Here is a 17,441-nt window from a genome sequence, read left to right as displayed (position 1 = left end):
CAGAGACAATAAACTTCCAATGGTTCTAGCTTGATACAGTTCTTAGATATAAAGTCAGCGGGTGATGGGTCCATGCATAGGTTTCCATCCTTGTAACCTCTCCAGGCCTCGTAGATATCTTCCTGTGTAGCTGTGGCAGAGTTGCGCAGGTAGGTTCGAAGTCGGCCTTCTTGAATCATCCGAGTGAGTGAGTGAGTTTTTATTTCATGTCACATTGGCAATATCTCAGCCATATCGTGACGAGAACACTTGACATTAAAATAGAATATATATAGAGATTATAAAACCTGCCGACAAAGGACAGTAAAGCAACTAGAATATCACAGATATATATGTAAAACTAGTAATTGAATCTAAAACAGTTTAACTATGGGAAACAACACAATATAAAAATGGGCTATAAATCGCCAATAACTGAAGGTAGATCACCATACCAGGGACCATGGGGACTTACATTACTTTTGCTACCTGCATGGACCCTAGTTGGATTTACATCCCTCCCTTCGGCCATTGGCGACAGAAGAGAAATCTAGCCATAAATTAAAAGCACACATATTCTACGATTAAAAACGTGGTAAGCCTAAATTTACTCTAAATGTGTTGGGACTTACGTACCCCTTCAGGAGGACAATAATTTTACAATACTTCAACCCCCTTTGAGGGTACAGCCACTAACAATCTAAGTTGATAATCTAAACTGCTAATTAAAAAACCTTATCTATTTACAAAACATATATCAAAATTCATTTAACAGATCTATCTCCTTTAAAAAATCAATGATTAAATGATAATTAACATTACTAAAAAGGTCCTTTACTGTTTTGACATTAAAATATCTATCCCTTATGATGGAGAATTCAACACAGTCAAGCAGGACATGCTTGACCGTGGTTCTCTCATCACAAGGGATACAAAATGGAGGATCCTCACCTTTTAATAGGTATTTGTGAGTATGGCCAATGCGATATCGTCGCATGATGACCTCTTCAAATCTGGATTGACAACCCATCTATGTGTAACCAATATAAGGCTTTATTTCATGTAGTTTATTAATACCTACTTGGGTGTCCCACTTCTTCTGCATCAGATCACGGATGTAAGTTCTAATGCTAGCTTTGCAATCAGAGTATGGAATTAGAAGTGGTGTCACAGATTTGTTGAGTGCTGCCTTAGCAGCAATATCAGCCATTGTGTTCCCAGAAATGCCAACGTGGCTGGGTAACCAATAGAGGACGATGTCGCATTGGCCAGTAGCAAGTTCATTGTACAATTCAATAATTTCTAATAAAAGTAGATGTTTGCAAGAAAGATTTTTAATAGCCTGAAGACACGAAAGAGAATCGGAAAAGATGATATATTGTTTATATTTACGGTGTTTATTAATATATTTAAGAGCTGTTAGTATTGCGTTTGCTTCTGCTGTGAAAATTGAACTGTCATTGGGTAATCTGGAAGATATTGTTTTGGACCCAATGACAGTGGCACAAGCAACCGCGCCACCATCCTTGGACCCATCTGTAAATAAGGATTTATATGTATTATATTTACTTTTTAATTGATTATATTCTTTTTTATATTGTAATTCATTAGTTTCTGCTTTCTTAAACTTAGTCAGTGTGAGGTCGACCTGTGGCCTAACCAATTGCCAAGGGGGAGAAGAAAGAAGACGGGAAGGAGCTATATTTTCCAGCTCAATGCCAGCAGCAGAAATGAAGGTCTTAATTCTGTGCCCAAGAGGCGGAACAAGAGAAGGTTTTTGGTTGTATAAATCCTCATAGAGGGGATTGAAAACACAGTTAAATGCAGGGTTAGACTCGCGAGAATATAGTTTAGTAATGTATTGTAAAGATAATTTTATACGACGTTGTGTAAGGGAAGGCTCATCTGCTTCAACATATAGACTATCAGTAGGAGAGGTTCTAAAGGACCCAAGACAAAGTCTTAGGCCTTGGTGGTGGACAGAACCTAAAAGTTGTAAGTTGCTTTTGCAGGCTCCGCCATATACGATGGAGCCATAATCAATTTTAGATCGTACCAATGATCTGTTTAAGTGAAGGAGGGTAGTTTGATCTCCCCACACACACACACACTTAGAATTTGAAACAACCTTTAACAAATCTAGTGCCTTCAGGCATTTAGCTTTAAGGGATTTAATGTGTGGCAAGAAGGTTAAATGAGAATAAAAAAATTAGACCCAAGATTTTTGCCTCCTTTACAACTTTGATGGGGGGGCCATTTAAAGATACTTTTGGGTCCTTATGCGGCTTATATTTTCTACAGAAGTGTAGACAATTAGTTTTTGATTTAGAAAATTTAAAGCCGTTTTCAAGACACCATTTATTTATTTTATTTAAACACAACTGCAATTGCCGTTCAATAGTATGCATATTTTTATCACGACAAGAAATATTAAAATCATCCACAAAAAGTGATCCATCAATTGAATCGTTTAAAACCTTGGATAAACTGTTGATCTTGATATTAAATAACGTAACAGACCAAATACTGCTTTGTGGGACACCCTGATCCAGATTATAATGGTCAGACTGGGTTGAACCCAATCGGACTTGAAATTGCCTGTCTGATAGAAACTGTGATATAAAAAGAGGTAAACGACCCCTTGAACCAAAATCATGTAAATCCTTTAAAATGCCATGCTTCCAGGTGGTATCGTATTCTTTCTCGAGATCAAGGAATATCGATATTGCATGTTGTCTATTTACTATTGCATTAAAGGATTCTAAACGTACCAAATGATCAATGGTACTACGATTTTTCCTGAAACCACATTGGATATTTGATATCAGGTTATTGGTTTCAAGATACCAAGTTAATCTATTATTCACCATTCTTTCCATGGTTTTACAGACACAACTCGTTAAAGAGATTGGTCTATAATTAGACGGATCAGTATGATCCCAGCCTGGTTTTGGAATAGGGACTACAATGGCATTACGCCAGAAAGTTGGGAAATTCCCTGAAGTCCATATCGAATCAAAAATATTTAGAAGTGTTTCCAAACATGATTCCGGTAAATGCTTCAAGAGCTGATAGTGTATATTATCAGCTCCTGTTGCTGTGTCATGAGCTTGCTCAAGGGCAGTGTGGAGCTCATGTAATGAAAATAATTCATTATAATCTTTGCCATTGTCTGAGTTAAAATGTATTCTCTTCTTCTTCTTCTGTTGTTTCTGATAATGTTGAAATTCTGGGACGTAATTTGACGAAGAAGAATGTTTGGCGAGAGTTTTACCAAGCTTATTGGCAATGTGAGACTTATCAGTTAATAAATTGTCACCATCCTTCAAATGGTGAACAGTAGATTTTGAACCTTTGCCCTTAATTCTTTGGATCATGTTCCACACCTTTGAAATAGGTGAATTTATCTTGGAAACGTAGTTTCTCCAAGACTGACGCTTATTCTGTTTAAATGCGTGTCTAGCCTTGGCATTTAAATTTTTTATTTTGTTTAAATTAAGGACCGTAGGATGTTTGCGAAAACACTTTTTGGCTTTCTTCCTACTCTTTCTGGCCTGTTTACATTCATTTTGAACCATGGTTTGCGAATGTGAGGATTTGCAGAGGACTTAGGCATTGTTTGATCAGCTATGGCAGTGAGCTGATCTGAAAATAGCTTAATTTGATCATCGGTATTTTGAAAACGGTCAGGTGTTAGGGTACACAATATCTCATACAGTTGACAATTTGCTTTTTTTTAAATTCCACCTAGATGATGATGAATCAGCAATTGGGTTCATGGTTTTCAGAATGGTGGGAAAGTGATCACTGCGACAGAGGTCATCATGGACCGACGATTCAAATTCATTTAATAAGTTGGCATCCGTAAGAGAAAGGTCAAGCGCTGAATACATTCCAGTAGCAGGATGTAAATAAGTGTTAGATTCATCGTGATATATGCATAAATTATTGTCGTTAATGAATTCCTCAAGTATCTTCCCTTTACTGTTTGTATTTACGCTTCCCCATATAGGTGTGTGGCCATTCAGGTCCCCCAGGATAATGCATGGTTTAGGGAGCTGATCGTATAGCTGTTGAAGATCGAGGGTCACGTGGTCCCAATGATGGCGGTATGCTTGAATTCGCTCTGTGTTTGAAGTGATTAAAATACAACACAGAAGTCAAATTTCCAGTTGCAAGTTGTGCATGGTGTTCATAACATACCAATACACAAGTAGAGCGTCATGGGTATTCCTATTGAGACCTGGAGAGCCAGAATAGGAACATTTTCACCCCGAATGCGAAGGAGCTCGCTACGAAACCCCGTTTTAAGAAGCCCAAGCGGGACACGCTTGTGCCTGAGACTGTTTACACTAACTTTTACACTGTTAGCGTTAGCGGGTGACGTGGAGATGAATCCAGGCCCACCAAAAAAGGTTAATGATACCCAGATACAGACACGGCTTTCTACAAAAAATGTTGCAGGTGAGGTAGTAACAGATATATCCCAAGATGCTACTACCCTTTGCGACCTCGCTAAAACGCTGACAATCATTCAGGAACAAATTACCTCCCTTAACCGGAAGTTTGAGATGTTTACATCGGACTACAACAACAAACTCGCATCGCTGGAAGGTGAGAATGAAACACTCAAATCACAGATCCAGATGATGGACTCTTTGGAAGCTCAATCAAGGCGGAACAACTTGATTATACACGGTTTAAATGATAAAAGGGGTGAAACATGGGAAGAAACCGGAACAAAGGTACGACATTTTTTATCTGAGGAACTTTCATATGAATCGGCAGATGATGTTGGAATCGAAAGAGCACATATACTACACTCAAAAGCAGGAAATCGGCCAGTGATAATCAAATTTACTTACTTCTAGGACAAGAGTAAAGTTTTTATGGCTGCTAAGAAGTTACTGAAAGGTAATAAGATATATCGAGTGGCTGAAGACTTTACCGAGAGAGTGAGGAATATCCGTCATAAACTATTCCCATTCATGAAGAAGTCAAGAGATGAGGGCTGTGTTTCATTTATATAGTATGACAAACTGATTATCGATGGTGCAACCTACGTTTATGATGAAGCAAATGACAACATCAAAACGATTGGACATCAAAGACATTGGGATAATAGAAGCTCTGAACCTTCCAGCAATACAACTGAATCAACTGGATAGGATTTTGGTCGAGGCCCGAACTATACTGAGCAAAAGGACCTTTCTTATTTTCAGCATTCCCTAACAAATATTTGTACTTGGAATGTGCATGGTCTACTCTCAAAACTAACTTTCCCTGATTTTATAAACTTTTGCAAACAATATGAAATATTTTGTCTCATAGAGACATGGCAGATTGAATCAGTTAACATTAATCTAACGTTTGGTGAATATGTGTGCTTCATCAGTGATCCCATAAAATTGTCAAAATATGGTAGACACTCCGGTGGACTGGTTGTTTGTGTTAAGCGACATTTAGCGACTTACTGTAGAAGAATATATGATCACTGGCAAATCTCTGTGTTTCTTAAGATCATTGATGAATGTGCCACTGAAGATATCTTCCTTGGATTCTTATATATTCAACCGGAAACATCCTCATTCTACGATGACGCAGAAGAAAATGGAATAGACTTATTAGAAAAAAGGTTATGACCTATTTACCACGATTTTAGTGACGCTTCTTTGTTTATACTCAGTGGTGATTTCAATGCAAGAACCAGTAACCAAGTCGATTTCATTATTGATGATAATGCAGATTATCTACCCCTTCCTGATGATTATAAGTCGGATTCCTTCAGTTGGCCCAGAGGTTCATGTGATACACTTGTAAATTCCTATGGAAGCCAGCTTCTAGATCTTTGTAAGCTCTTTAATGTGCATATAGTTAATGGTCGTACAGAATCTGATTCAACTGGTAAACTCACTTTTATATCCCACACGGGAACAAGTACTGTAGATTACTTCCTTGTTTCAAGTCAACTCTTTCATAAAGTTCTGGATTTAGAAATATGTGACCGCACAGAATCAGACCATATGCCAGTTGCATGTACAGTAGCGTCAATATTCAGTAATACTCAATGTCTGAGAACGAGACTAAACTTACACTAGTCACGAGATACCTGTTACCGGAGCCAGCATCATCAAGCTACAAAGAACTTTTGAGATCTCCCAATATCCTGGAAGATTTTCTTACAGTTTTACAGTCAGATATCAATGCAGCTGTTAATAAACTTAATGATATTCTTATCTCATCTGCCTGTACAGCGGGAGGTTTCTGTGTGTCTACAAGAAGAAATAATAATAATAGACAACCAGCTTGGTTTGACAGGGAATGTGATGAACTTAAACAGGATAAATACAGAAAGTTGAACTTATTTCGCAGATATACTTGTAAGAAAAATCTGCAAAAATATGTGGAAGCTAGAAATAAATTTAAATCAACATGTGCTAAGAAAAAGGAAAATCTAGGAAAACAGTTGGCAGATGACTTGTGCCAGGCTGCTAGATCTGGTGATTGCAAGAAATTTTGGAACATTTTAAAACGCTCTTTTCGAAGAAAAAAACGAACATTTTCCAATATCAGCTGATGTTTTTATTGACTATTTTAAATCACTTTTAAATCCTAATAAGCCTAAAGAAGATGAAGCATTTGATTCCCACGTTAATAATTTCATAGCTGAACATTCTTGTGATGATTGTGTATCCTCAAGTGGCATAGATCAGTTACTGTCTGATCCTATCTCTGATCTAGAAATTACTGAGGCTATCAAGAAGTTGAAAATTGGAAAATCTCCCGGAGATGACGGAATTCTTCCTGAATTCTTCAAGTTAGGACACTCATCATCGTTGTGTTTTCTAAATCCATTGTTTAACTCAATATTGAGTACTGGCATATTTCCTGAATCTTGGAATACTGCAATAATTATACCATTATTTAAATCAGGACCTACAGCTGATCCCAACAATTATAGGGGTATATCGCTTTTAAATGTATCAGGAAAAATATTCACATCCATCCTAGATAAACGTCTTCGTGCATGGACTGATCTGAATGATATATTAACAGAAGCTCAAGCTGGCTTCAGACCCGGCTATTCCACAGTGGACAATATATTTACTCTGCAAACTCTCTGTTCTAAATACCTCTCAAGACCAAAGGGACGATTTTTCCGTGCCTTTGTTGATTTTAGAAAGGCTTTCGATTATGTAGATCGTTCAAAACTTTTATATATGTTGTTAAAATCAGGTTGCCATGGAAAAATGTACAATCTTCTGCATAATATGTATTCATCCGTTAGATCCTGTGTAAAAATTGGAAATTGCAAAACTGATATGTTTTTCACTAGTTCAGGTGTACGGCAAGGATGCATTTTAAGTCCGCTTCTTTTTATTCTTTTCATTAACGAACTTGCCGCAGAAATTCATAATAAATGTAAACATGGTGTTTTTATATCTCCAGATATTGAGGATATTATGATGTTATTATTTGCAGATGATATTAATATGTTCTCTTACACAATCATTGGTCTCCAGCAACAGTTAAATGTTCTTCATGAATTTTGCACGAGATGGGGTTTAAGTGTGAATTTAGAAAAAACAAATGTTATTGTCTTTAGAAATGGCGGTGTTTTAAAAAGGAAGAAAAATGGTACTATGGAAATGTAAAACTTAATTGTGTTTCATATTATAAATATCTTGGATTGATATTTTCCTCAAGGTTGAATTGGGCAACAGCGTGTAAAAGTTTGGCAACACAAGCATCTAAGGCAGCCTACTCTGTTTATAATTTATTCAAAACTAACTCTTTTATCTCTTTCCAAAATGCTTGTACCATCTTTGATTGTAAAATAATGCCTATTCTTTTATATGGATCAGAAATTTGGGGTATGGCGTATTTTCACTGTATAGAAAAGGTACAAACTACATTTTTAAAACAATTTCTAAATCTAGGTAAATTTGCTTCTAATAAGGCTATATATGGAGAAACTGGTAGATGTAATATGTTTGTGTTCAGCAGAATAAGAGCAGTTAAATATTGGTTAAAGTTGGTAAAAATGCATTATTTAAGGTATCCTAAACAGTGTTATCTTTTTTTGAAATTACAAGATGATATTGGTAAAGTTAATTGGGTGTCTAACGTTAGATTATTACTCTTTTCTACTGGATTTTCCTATGTATGGCTTGCCCAAGGGGTTGGCAATGAAGACTGTTTTATATCTCTTTTCAAACAGCGCCTATGTGATATTTTCATTCAAGAGTGGTCTATGTCCATTAGTACTTCTAGATATTTAGAATATTATGCCTCTCATAAGTCTTTGCTAGAACCAGAATTGTATATTTTTTAAATTTTCATGATAAATCTTTGATAAGAGCTTTATGTAAATTAAGAATTGGTTTTCATGATTTCTGTGTAAATAGGGCACGTAAACATGGTATTTCTACAGAATGTAAAAGTGATTTGATCTGTTCTAATTGTAATACAGGCGCTATAGAGGATGAGTTCCATGTCATGTTTGTATGCACCCAGTATCTAAGTTTGCGAAAAAAGTATATGCCATTTCTTTCACACACTGTAATAGATAAACATTCACTGTCAAATTTGTTAAATTCTAAGAATATTATGACCATTAAGTCTGTAGCAATGTATCTCAAACATGTTTTTACTGTGCGTAGCCATAAATGTAACCATGTATGAAACCATATGTTCACGTGACCTGCAAAGTATTCTGTAAAAACAATAATTGTAATGTAGGCCTTAAGGCCAGAATTACTGAATAAAACTGAATCGATGAATTGAGAGACACAGTGCTTCATTTAAATTCTTTCTAAGTCCTCTGCAATTCCAGTGGATTAGATTTAAAGATTGAATCATGGAGGCTCAATTGGGGACCTAGTTCGTGAATGTGAGGAAGAAACGTTTCTTCCTCTCTCCTGAGATGGAGTCACCTCCATATCCAATGGAGCAAATGCGTTTTCAATGGTTATGTCCGTAGAAGGGAGATTCCCAACTTTCGACTGTTTGTTTTGCTTTTTTTTTCTTTCCTTGTTTTTTGAATGTCTGCTTTGTCAACATTTTGTTCAGTTTGAACCACAATCTGATTAGTTTGTGTTTCTGAAGATACATATTTTGGTTGAGTGTTTGAACTAAGACTGAGAGGCTGATCTAAAATTATCCAAGTTAACTCAGTCTGACACATGATAGATGAGGTTGGTACAGACCGGGTAACTACAGCAGAGTAGGACAAAGTGGTAGGATTTTATGTCTGGCTTGCGTACAGTTTCTTGGCTTCAAAAAAAGAAATGTTATGTTTGTATTCGATTTTGACTATTTCAGACCGCTTTTGCCACTCAGGACATGACTTTGAAGAGGCAACATGACTGCCTCCACAGTTTGCGCATTTAATGTCTTACTTACTTACTTATGACAATCTGAAACATCATGGTGTTCACCACACAGATGACACAAAACATGGCTGTGACAAGATTTTGAGCCATGGCCAAATTTCTGACAGGTGTAGCAGCGGAGTGGAGTGGGGACATACACCTCCACTCCGATATTCAAATAACCAGCCTTAAGGGATCGTGGAACTGATGCACAGGCAAAAGTCACAAGATATGTGTTTGTGTTTTTAACTGCCTTCAATTTTTTCGTGAAACGTTTAATGGATGTTACACCTTGATCTTCTAGTTCAGATTGAATTTCTTGTTTAGGTATGTCGGACAGGCATCGATCTCTGTCTCGAATAATGCCCCGACATGAGTTAAGCGTTCTATGAGGGGATACTACCACCTGAATATTGGCAAACTGAGTGACCGAAAGAAGATTGAGAGATTGTTGCTTTCTCTCACATTCCACTAGAAGAGAGCCATTTCGAAGACGAGTTACATTTTTCACATCTCCGCAAATTCCAGAAACAGCTTTGGACACAGCAAATGAATTTTATTTGATAGGTTCATGATCAGAAGCCTCAATCACCAAGAATCGAGACCAGGATTCTACATTTTTAAAAATATTTTCGTTCCATAACGTTCCAAACGTCTCTAACGTTTTCATATCAAGCGGAACCAGGGTAGTTATGTGTCATGGTGAAGGATATAAATTCAACATCCCTGCTCCCCACCCGCCACCGAGTGTCAACAAGGACAGTGTTACATTGCACCGGACATCCAGGATGCAAACACCGAGGATACAGGGATGTTATACTCCAGCAAGTATGACACGAAAAGCTGAATTGGTTTACCAAATTAAATGCCTAGCTGGTTCGGCCCATAACAAGTAATCAGAAACCTACAGATTTCTGAGGTCAACATCACCGGATTGGCCCATGAGCCACCGCCTTCTGGCATGGTACTCTAGGCAAATAAATATAAGTATATTTCAAATAATAACATTCATATTCATAAATGCAAAACAATGCACATCATTCAACATGAATATTTTCCATGCACAGGGCATGGCATGACCAGCCGATTGATAGAACCGGGCCAGTTCTACCACCCGTCTGGGTGAAGTTAGAGCAGAAGTGGTGTGTTGGGCAATAGGAACACTGTTCCTGGCACCTATGCCCTCAACCTAGAGAATCCCTTCCTCAACCGATACAGGGGCGCAACCCACGGCAAACGGGTTGGTGGACCAAATATACCCCCGGGTCCACAACGGGGCTTGAAGAGCCCTTAGCGTTACCCAGCACCCACCACGAGGAGGTGGCTCTTCACGGAAGCCTGAATCATCCGAACTTGCAAGGGCAACAGACTAGCTTCTCTGTGCAATTCAGGGATTAGTCTGTATATGCCAAGGGGCTGGCCAACTTAACTGTTGTTTCGTCTGTGCCAGCCTATTAAGAATACAAACACAATTAACGGAATTGTCGGAATACGCTGACGTAGTCACTGGTCCTACGGCGAGACATTATCACAAAAGCAAGAGGCAACACCTTCATGTCCTGCCCAATACGAGCAAAAGCATGAACTGACAATAGTTGATAGAATGGTCCTTTGATAATTTTAAAAGTACCGTTCATAAACCACCGCCGACTCCTGCTCAGCTGTTTCAATTGTCTGTCAGTTGCTAGAATGATGTGCCTCTCCCCTCTGTGTATGATGCCTCCACGTAAGAAGCCGGGGAAGTCTTCAGCAATCAGCAAGAACGGTACAGGTTCTTAAAAATGTTCATGTAAAAGGCGCTCAATCCAACGTAAACTATAAAGATATATACTTGCATTCAAGACACTGTTACTGAATAATAATAAAGTACCTCAAATTACAAATCCTTGGCTCCTTTGGTCTGAGTTTCTCTCGGGTTCTGTTTGCCTGCTTCTGTCGTCCACCTAGCGCCTCTGGGTCAATGTATTTCTGTTGAGATCTCTCAACGATGGTGCTGCCTGATGTATACAGTTCTTTAACAGCTTGGTCATTTACCTTTTTAAATCATAAAATAATACATAGTTACTCAATGAGATGAGTAAACAGGTAGCTAATTAATGCAACGAGCTGCTACAGGTAATTAAATCATGATTAGGTTAATCCATTTAATCTCCTTAGGCAATACCGGTATCTAATCAATGCAGTTAGCTAACAGCTCAAACAGATCATAATCACTTCCACTCTGACCCTAATGGTTGTAAGTTGACCAGGTATTGGAGGATGACAGTGCCGATGGATGCCATCTTCAAACTTCTCACCAGTCTGTATGACAGAGGCTGAACAGGTGGTGGTGGAATTCCGGACACTACAGCGCCAGTACACTTTAGCTCCATGGGTTTTCTGAAAGTTGTTGTTTGAGTGGAATCAGTGTTAACAATTAACCAATGGTCAAGGACTGAGCTATTGAGTAGCGTTTATATTCAGACATAAAGCTATACCTTTATGACATAAGTAAATCCATGAGAGTCCACCAGTTTCTTCTTTCCCTTTTGCGAGCCAGTGTCAACCAGTGTTTAGGTGACCTCGGTGATGTCAGATGTGGAGGGTTCGAACAAGGTATCATCATGAAGCGACCTGCAAGCAATAATTATCATACAGTAGGGTTTCGCAAAGATGTTCAGTGTTTGTACAAGATTGTAGTTCATTCTTACATGTGAGTCAGTATTAAAAACTGTTAAGGCCTATCTAACATATATAACAATGTTACTGTTGAAGAAAATACATTACAAAAATCAATATTCAGGTATATTTTATGGCTTACTTCTCTAGCTCATTCAGTTCATCTTCAGAAGTGGCGGTCATGAAGATGTTTACATCAGTGATGTCTGGTACCCTTGCCTCTTATTCAAGACTTATGTTGAATTTGCCGAATGTCTGATTCTCCCTGATTGACTAATCATCCTGTGCCATGGGTTGTGGCTCTGGTGAACGTGAACATGGTTCACATGTGAAGGGAATATCTTCTTTGCTTCTGCATCTTTCCTTGTATGTGAATGCTGAAATCCCTGTGCCGCAAAGACGGTGTATCCATAGTTGACAACCATCGCAGCTACTGGCGTGCTGGTTTTTCCGGACGGTCTTATTGCAAACCACACAGCGTTGTGTCATTGTGAATGTACAGTAACCACCTATCCCCATCAATAAATACTGTATATCATTGACACAGAGAACACTATGCCATAGTCTTGAGTTCATAGACTTATATTTTATCATATTCATTTATGTACTATTGCTTATGTTTGTCAAAACACCAGCTCTGTCAGGATTCACTCGACAGAGCCACTACTACTTCAATGTTGTTTAATGACTGTATGTGTGACTTCATGGTATGGATGTGTTTTTAACAGTTTGAATTCTTATTTTGGTAACTAAATATTTCATACAACAGGTTAATGGAATATTCGTTTTGCAAAACCTCAGCTGGTATACCATCCAAACCAACCATACAACTTCTTTATTATAATGTAAGCGACGTTTCGGCGTAGCTGCTAAAACCGTTATCAAGCAAATGATGTCAGTTCAATTCCAGTTCAGTTCAGTTTATTCTCAAATAAGCACGTTTGGTGGTACAAGAGAAAGTCAAACAGAATTCATTTAAATACATATAAACAAACATGACACAATGACGGGTAGAACAGTTAAACATGGAACATAATTATGCCGTAAATTAAGAGCTATTAAATGATTTGTTGTCTACAGAATAAGCAAATTGATATAGTACAGATTTGACCATTTTTCCCTATAAGTTTATCTAATACTAGCAGATATTTGGATAGATTTCGTATTTCTTTTGAAATTCTACTACTAAATATTTTCTTCAATGTTGACAAATTGGGGAAGTACATATATCTAGTTGATAAATATTTCAGTCTAATATCTGTAAGGGCTACACATATAAATAAGTAATGAAATTCATCTCCTATTGCTGATGAATTGCAAAGTTTACATGTTCTGTTTTCTCTAGCAATACCATGCCAACGATCAGTTTCTACAAGGAGATTGTGATTACATGTTTTGTATTTCAAAATAGGAGAGTATATATAAGCCGGGAAGAGAAGGTAGTTTTCAAGTATCGGGGTATCTTTAATATGTTTATAGTAAAAGCCCTTAGAGCTATTTTCAGTATCAGCTATCCAACTTTGGTGGAACTGGTCTTTTAATACAATCTCCACTTGTGAAACTAGCCATTGGCATGGTACGCTTACAGGGTTATAGAATACAAAAGATAAGCCATAATTATCTAATAAAGATTTAACGTGATACGTCCAGGGATCAAAATCATTCTCAAAGATACTTTGTATATATGCATAATTGTTAATCAGTTTTGATCATTTCTGCTGCATTTAAGAATTATTGAGTTTATGCCAGTAACAAATAATACGCTTAGCCGCGGTTGTAACTTCCCAAAACTGGTTTAATCCCATAAGAACTACATCCCATCTGAAGTACATCCCAAATTAACTACAGGGATTTAATTAGGGATTAATTATCTGAGTAGAGGCACCCCCATGGCATGTAATGAGCACAGCCCATCAGCTCTCCCAGAAGAACTTCACGCTTAAACTCCTATTTACCAGTGAGTATGTTGTTGTCAAGGTAATCAAATAACCAGAAAGTAAAGGACAAGAGAGAAGGGTATGTTGTAGTAAGTGAATGTTCTTGTATTCATATGATAGAGAAAAAATAAGCCAAGCTTAGTATATTGGCGTAAAGGCGAAATATAAACAAATGAGTTTTTAAGTTAAAATAGCATTGTTGTGGACTGCAACCCAGGACCTTGATGCGGTTACTTATTGAAGCTGGGCTAAACTAGTTCTATAGGGATCAGATTGAACACTGAGGATGAAAGTGACACTAAATTATCACACTAAATATATATGCCTATCTATAGATGAACGATCTATACATCTATATATAAAACTCAAGACTTTATTTGCACAAGATCTTTCGCCGGTCAACGGTTCTTCATGTGTACAATGAAAAGTAAGTGTCGCCATAGACGACGCATACCGGTAGTAGCTATGTCGTCATCATGCATATGACGTTGTAGTTAGTGACAATAGGTAATATGTAATAAATATATAAGACATATCTTCTTCGGTAGTTGAAAATGATGTTCATAAGGCAGTAAAAGTCCCAAGAGAGACACTTATGAAAACAAAAGAAACAATTACAGAGATGGACATTCTTCCATTTGTTTTGTACCTATAATCCTAATATCTGTACAATTATGCCCATTATAAAAGCAAATCTTACAATTGTGTATAAAAGTGATACTATGAAAAAAGGTTTATCAGTCAGTGTAACAAAATGTCGAACACCTCAATGCGGAACTTGTTCAATCATAACTGAAGACTGCAAATTTACATTTTGTGAAGGCAAACTATTTACTATCAAAACCAACATGAACTGCCGCAGCAAAAATGTTATATATGTTTTATTTGTTTTGTGTTGGGCAAATCCATTAAGAAGACGCAGGTGACAGCATGTAGTTAATCTGTGCACTGGACCATAACATTTGTTGTTTTAAGCTGTAGTTCTTATGGGATGTAGTTCTTATGGGGAGGACACCCCAAAACTTAAACACCCATATCTTAGACAGCTTAAAACAACAACATTTCTGGTTCAGTGCACAACTAATCCTCAAGCTGATACCTATTTCTTATAATGGATCAGTCCAGTAGAATCAATTAGACAAGACGTTATGTTCATTCAGCATATTTATTATAAGTTCAACAGAACTGCTGTCAGACTTATTTTACTTTGTATTGAAAGAATACATATAACTTTCACTTCAGTTATATTTTTGAAGATTTGATGAGTACAGCTCCATAGCAACAGTTGTCAAGGTAACGGGTATTCTAACCCGTTAGTTGGTTGGTTGTTTGGTAAGTTGCTTAGTAAATTTAGTTACTAAGTTAAATAAATAATTGAACAAATAAATAAATATATAAATCTAAAAATATAATATACACTAACCCTACTCAGACAAACAGCATTCGGCCATATATTGACTATAAAACATTCTCACTACTTATTTTAATCCGAAGATCACATACATGCATACATCATATATTCACAAGAACATATTCACAAGGCGGGTACACACATGTACAGAGCAAAGGCAAGGAAGGATCTATAATACAGACTAGAGTGAGGATACCATGGAATACAGATATTTACAAAGTAGGACAATCATACATCTCCATGACATTTCATCTGTGTTCAGTAACCGGTATTTCACCTCCAGAAAAGAGAGACAGCATTTCATCTTCTGGCAGTAATTCTCTTTGTACAGATACATTGACATGGAAAAGATCTAAAAGTTTGGAAAACAACTGATTCCTGTTGTACATATAATGTTCACAATGTAGAATTATATAGCAGTTATAGTCATTACATTTTGAACATTTTGCTTGAGAATAAATGATTTGTACACAAAATCATCAGATGAGAGTCCAGGTGATGAAGGAGTAAGCATACACTCCGAAACGTCGTGCTATTCACAATAATGAAGTTCACATCCATAAATCTTGCTTTTCTCATGCATTCCACTTCCAAATGTCCTTCATACATTTACACATACTTTACAGTTCAGTTGTTTTATTTATTAATTCACTAAATTATGCAAACAAGTAGATACCTCCAATATATACAACACCGACACTAATACCTTCAACACCTCCCTCACAAACACCATCATCGACATAACAAATGAATAAATACCCACTTCTCGGACCACCCCTGCACAAAAAACAGTCCCATGGTGGAGCACCGAAATTATTAACGCCAGAAAGGCAAGAAAAAAGGCCCTCAATCAATCTAAGAGGGACCGTTTAAAATTACATTTGACTTAAAGACTCAGAAATAATGCTAAACAACTCATAAGGGCAGCCAAAAAGGAACATTGGGCAAAGTTTTGTTCAACCCTGAGGCTACACCAACATAATTGTAGGAAAACATGGAACAAATTTAAAGCTATACAGGGTAATTCCAAAAAATAATTCAACCAAACCTTCCGAACCTTCCCACAAATAAAGAAAAAGCCAACGCAGTTGCTGCCCACTTCTCGGAAACTAGCAGCTCCACCAACTAACCACTACACTTCCAAAAACTTACCCAAGTACTCACCTGAACCACCCCACACACATCTACCCATAAACAAAATTATAAACATTCATGAACTTAAAGCAGCAGTCAAACACAAAAACACAGCCTCAGCCCCTGGTTCAGATAACATCACATACACTATACTCAACAAACTCCCACCAAACATGCTCAACCTCACACTCACTTTATTAAATCAAATCTGGACCACAGGTAACATACCCTCTACTAAAACAGCCAAGGTGGTGCCAATCCTAAAGCCAGGGAAACCCCACATTCGTAACTACTCGCCTCTTTCCGTGACCTACAAGAAGACTCGTACCCCCTATCGTACGCCATTATTGCCAAGAATCGTGGCAAACCAATCAAATCGCGCGTAGTAAAACGCATTTCGAAGCATGAAAATGGCGGCACCTTTGAAGTTTGAAACTTCGCTAAAGTATGCAAAGCACAATTTAAACATTACTCTTAGCTAAATGATCAGAAACTTTAAACACTGAAACATACTTACAAAGGGAATGACTGCATTGCTGTTTAGCCCACAAGAAAGAGATATTCTAGGAGTTATATGTGGAAATTCAGAGTTATCTTTTCGTGGTAATAGTACTAGACTATTTTCATCTCCATGCCCGTTTGCGCCGAGACAGAGCCCAGTCGTAAACATGGCAACGAGAGGGGCACGAGACGCCACCCGGCTTGCCGGAATGACACGAGTAGTAACGAATGTGGACCCATAATCTCCCCAGATTCATTTCTGCCAATCTCCCTCACATCCCACTTGTGTAAAACTCTAGAGTCTATAGTAAACAATAGGTTTAAACACCAAATTCTAAACCATAACCTAATCAAGCAGGACCAGAGCGGCTTCGCTCCAAATCGACAAACTTTAGACCACATTTTATATTTGAAGCAAGATATAAAGGTAGCGCAGGCAAAAAAACA

Source organism: Haliotis rubra, unplaced genomic scaffold (genome assembly GCF_003918875.1).
Source record: "Haliotis rubra isolate DU_JTF1 unplaced genomic scaffold, ASM391887v1 Scf911, whole genome shotgun sequence".
Lineage (NCBI taxonomy): Eukaryota > Metazoa > Mollusca > Gastropoda > Lepetellida > Haliotidae > Haliotis > Haliotis rubra.
Note: the sequence above shows the minus strand (reverse complement) of the source record.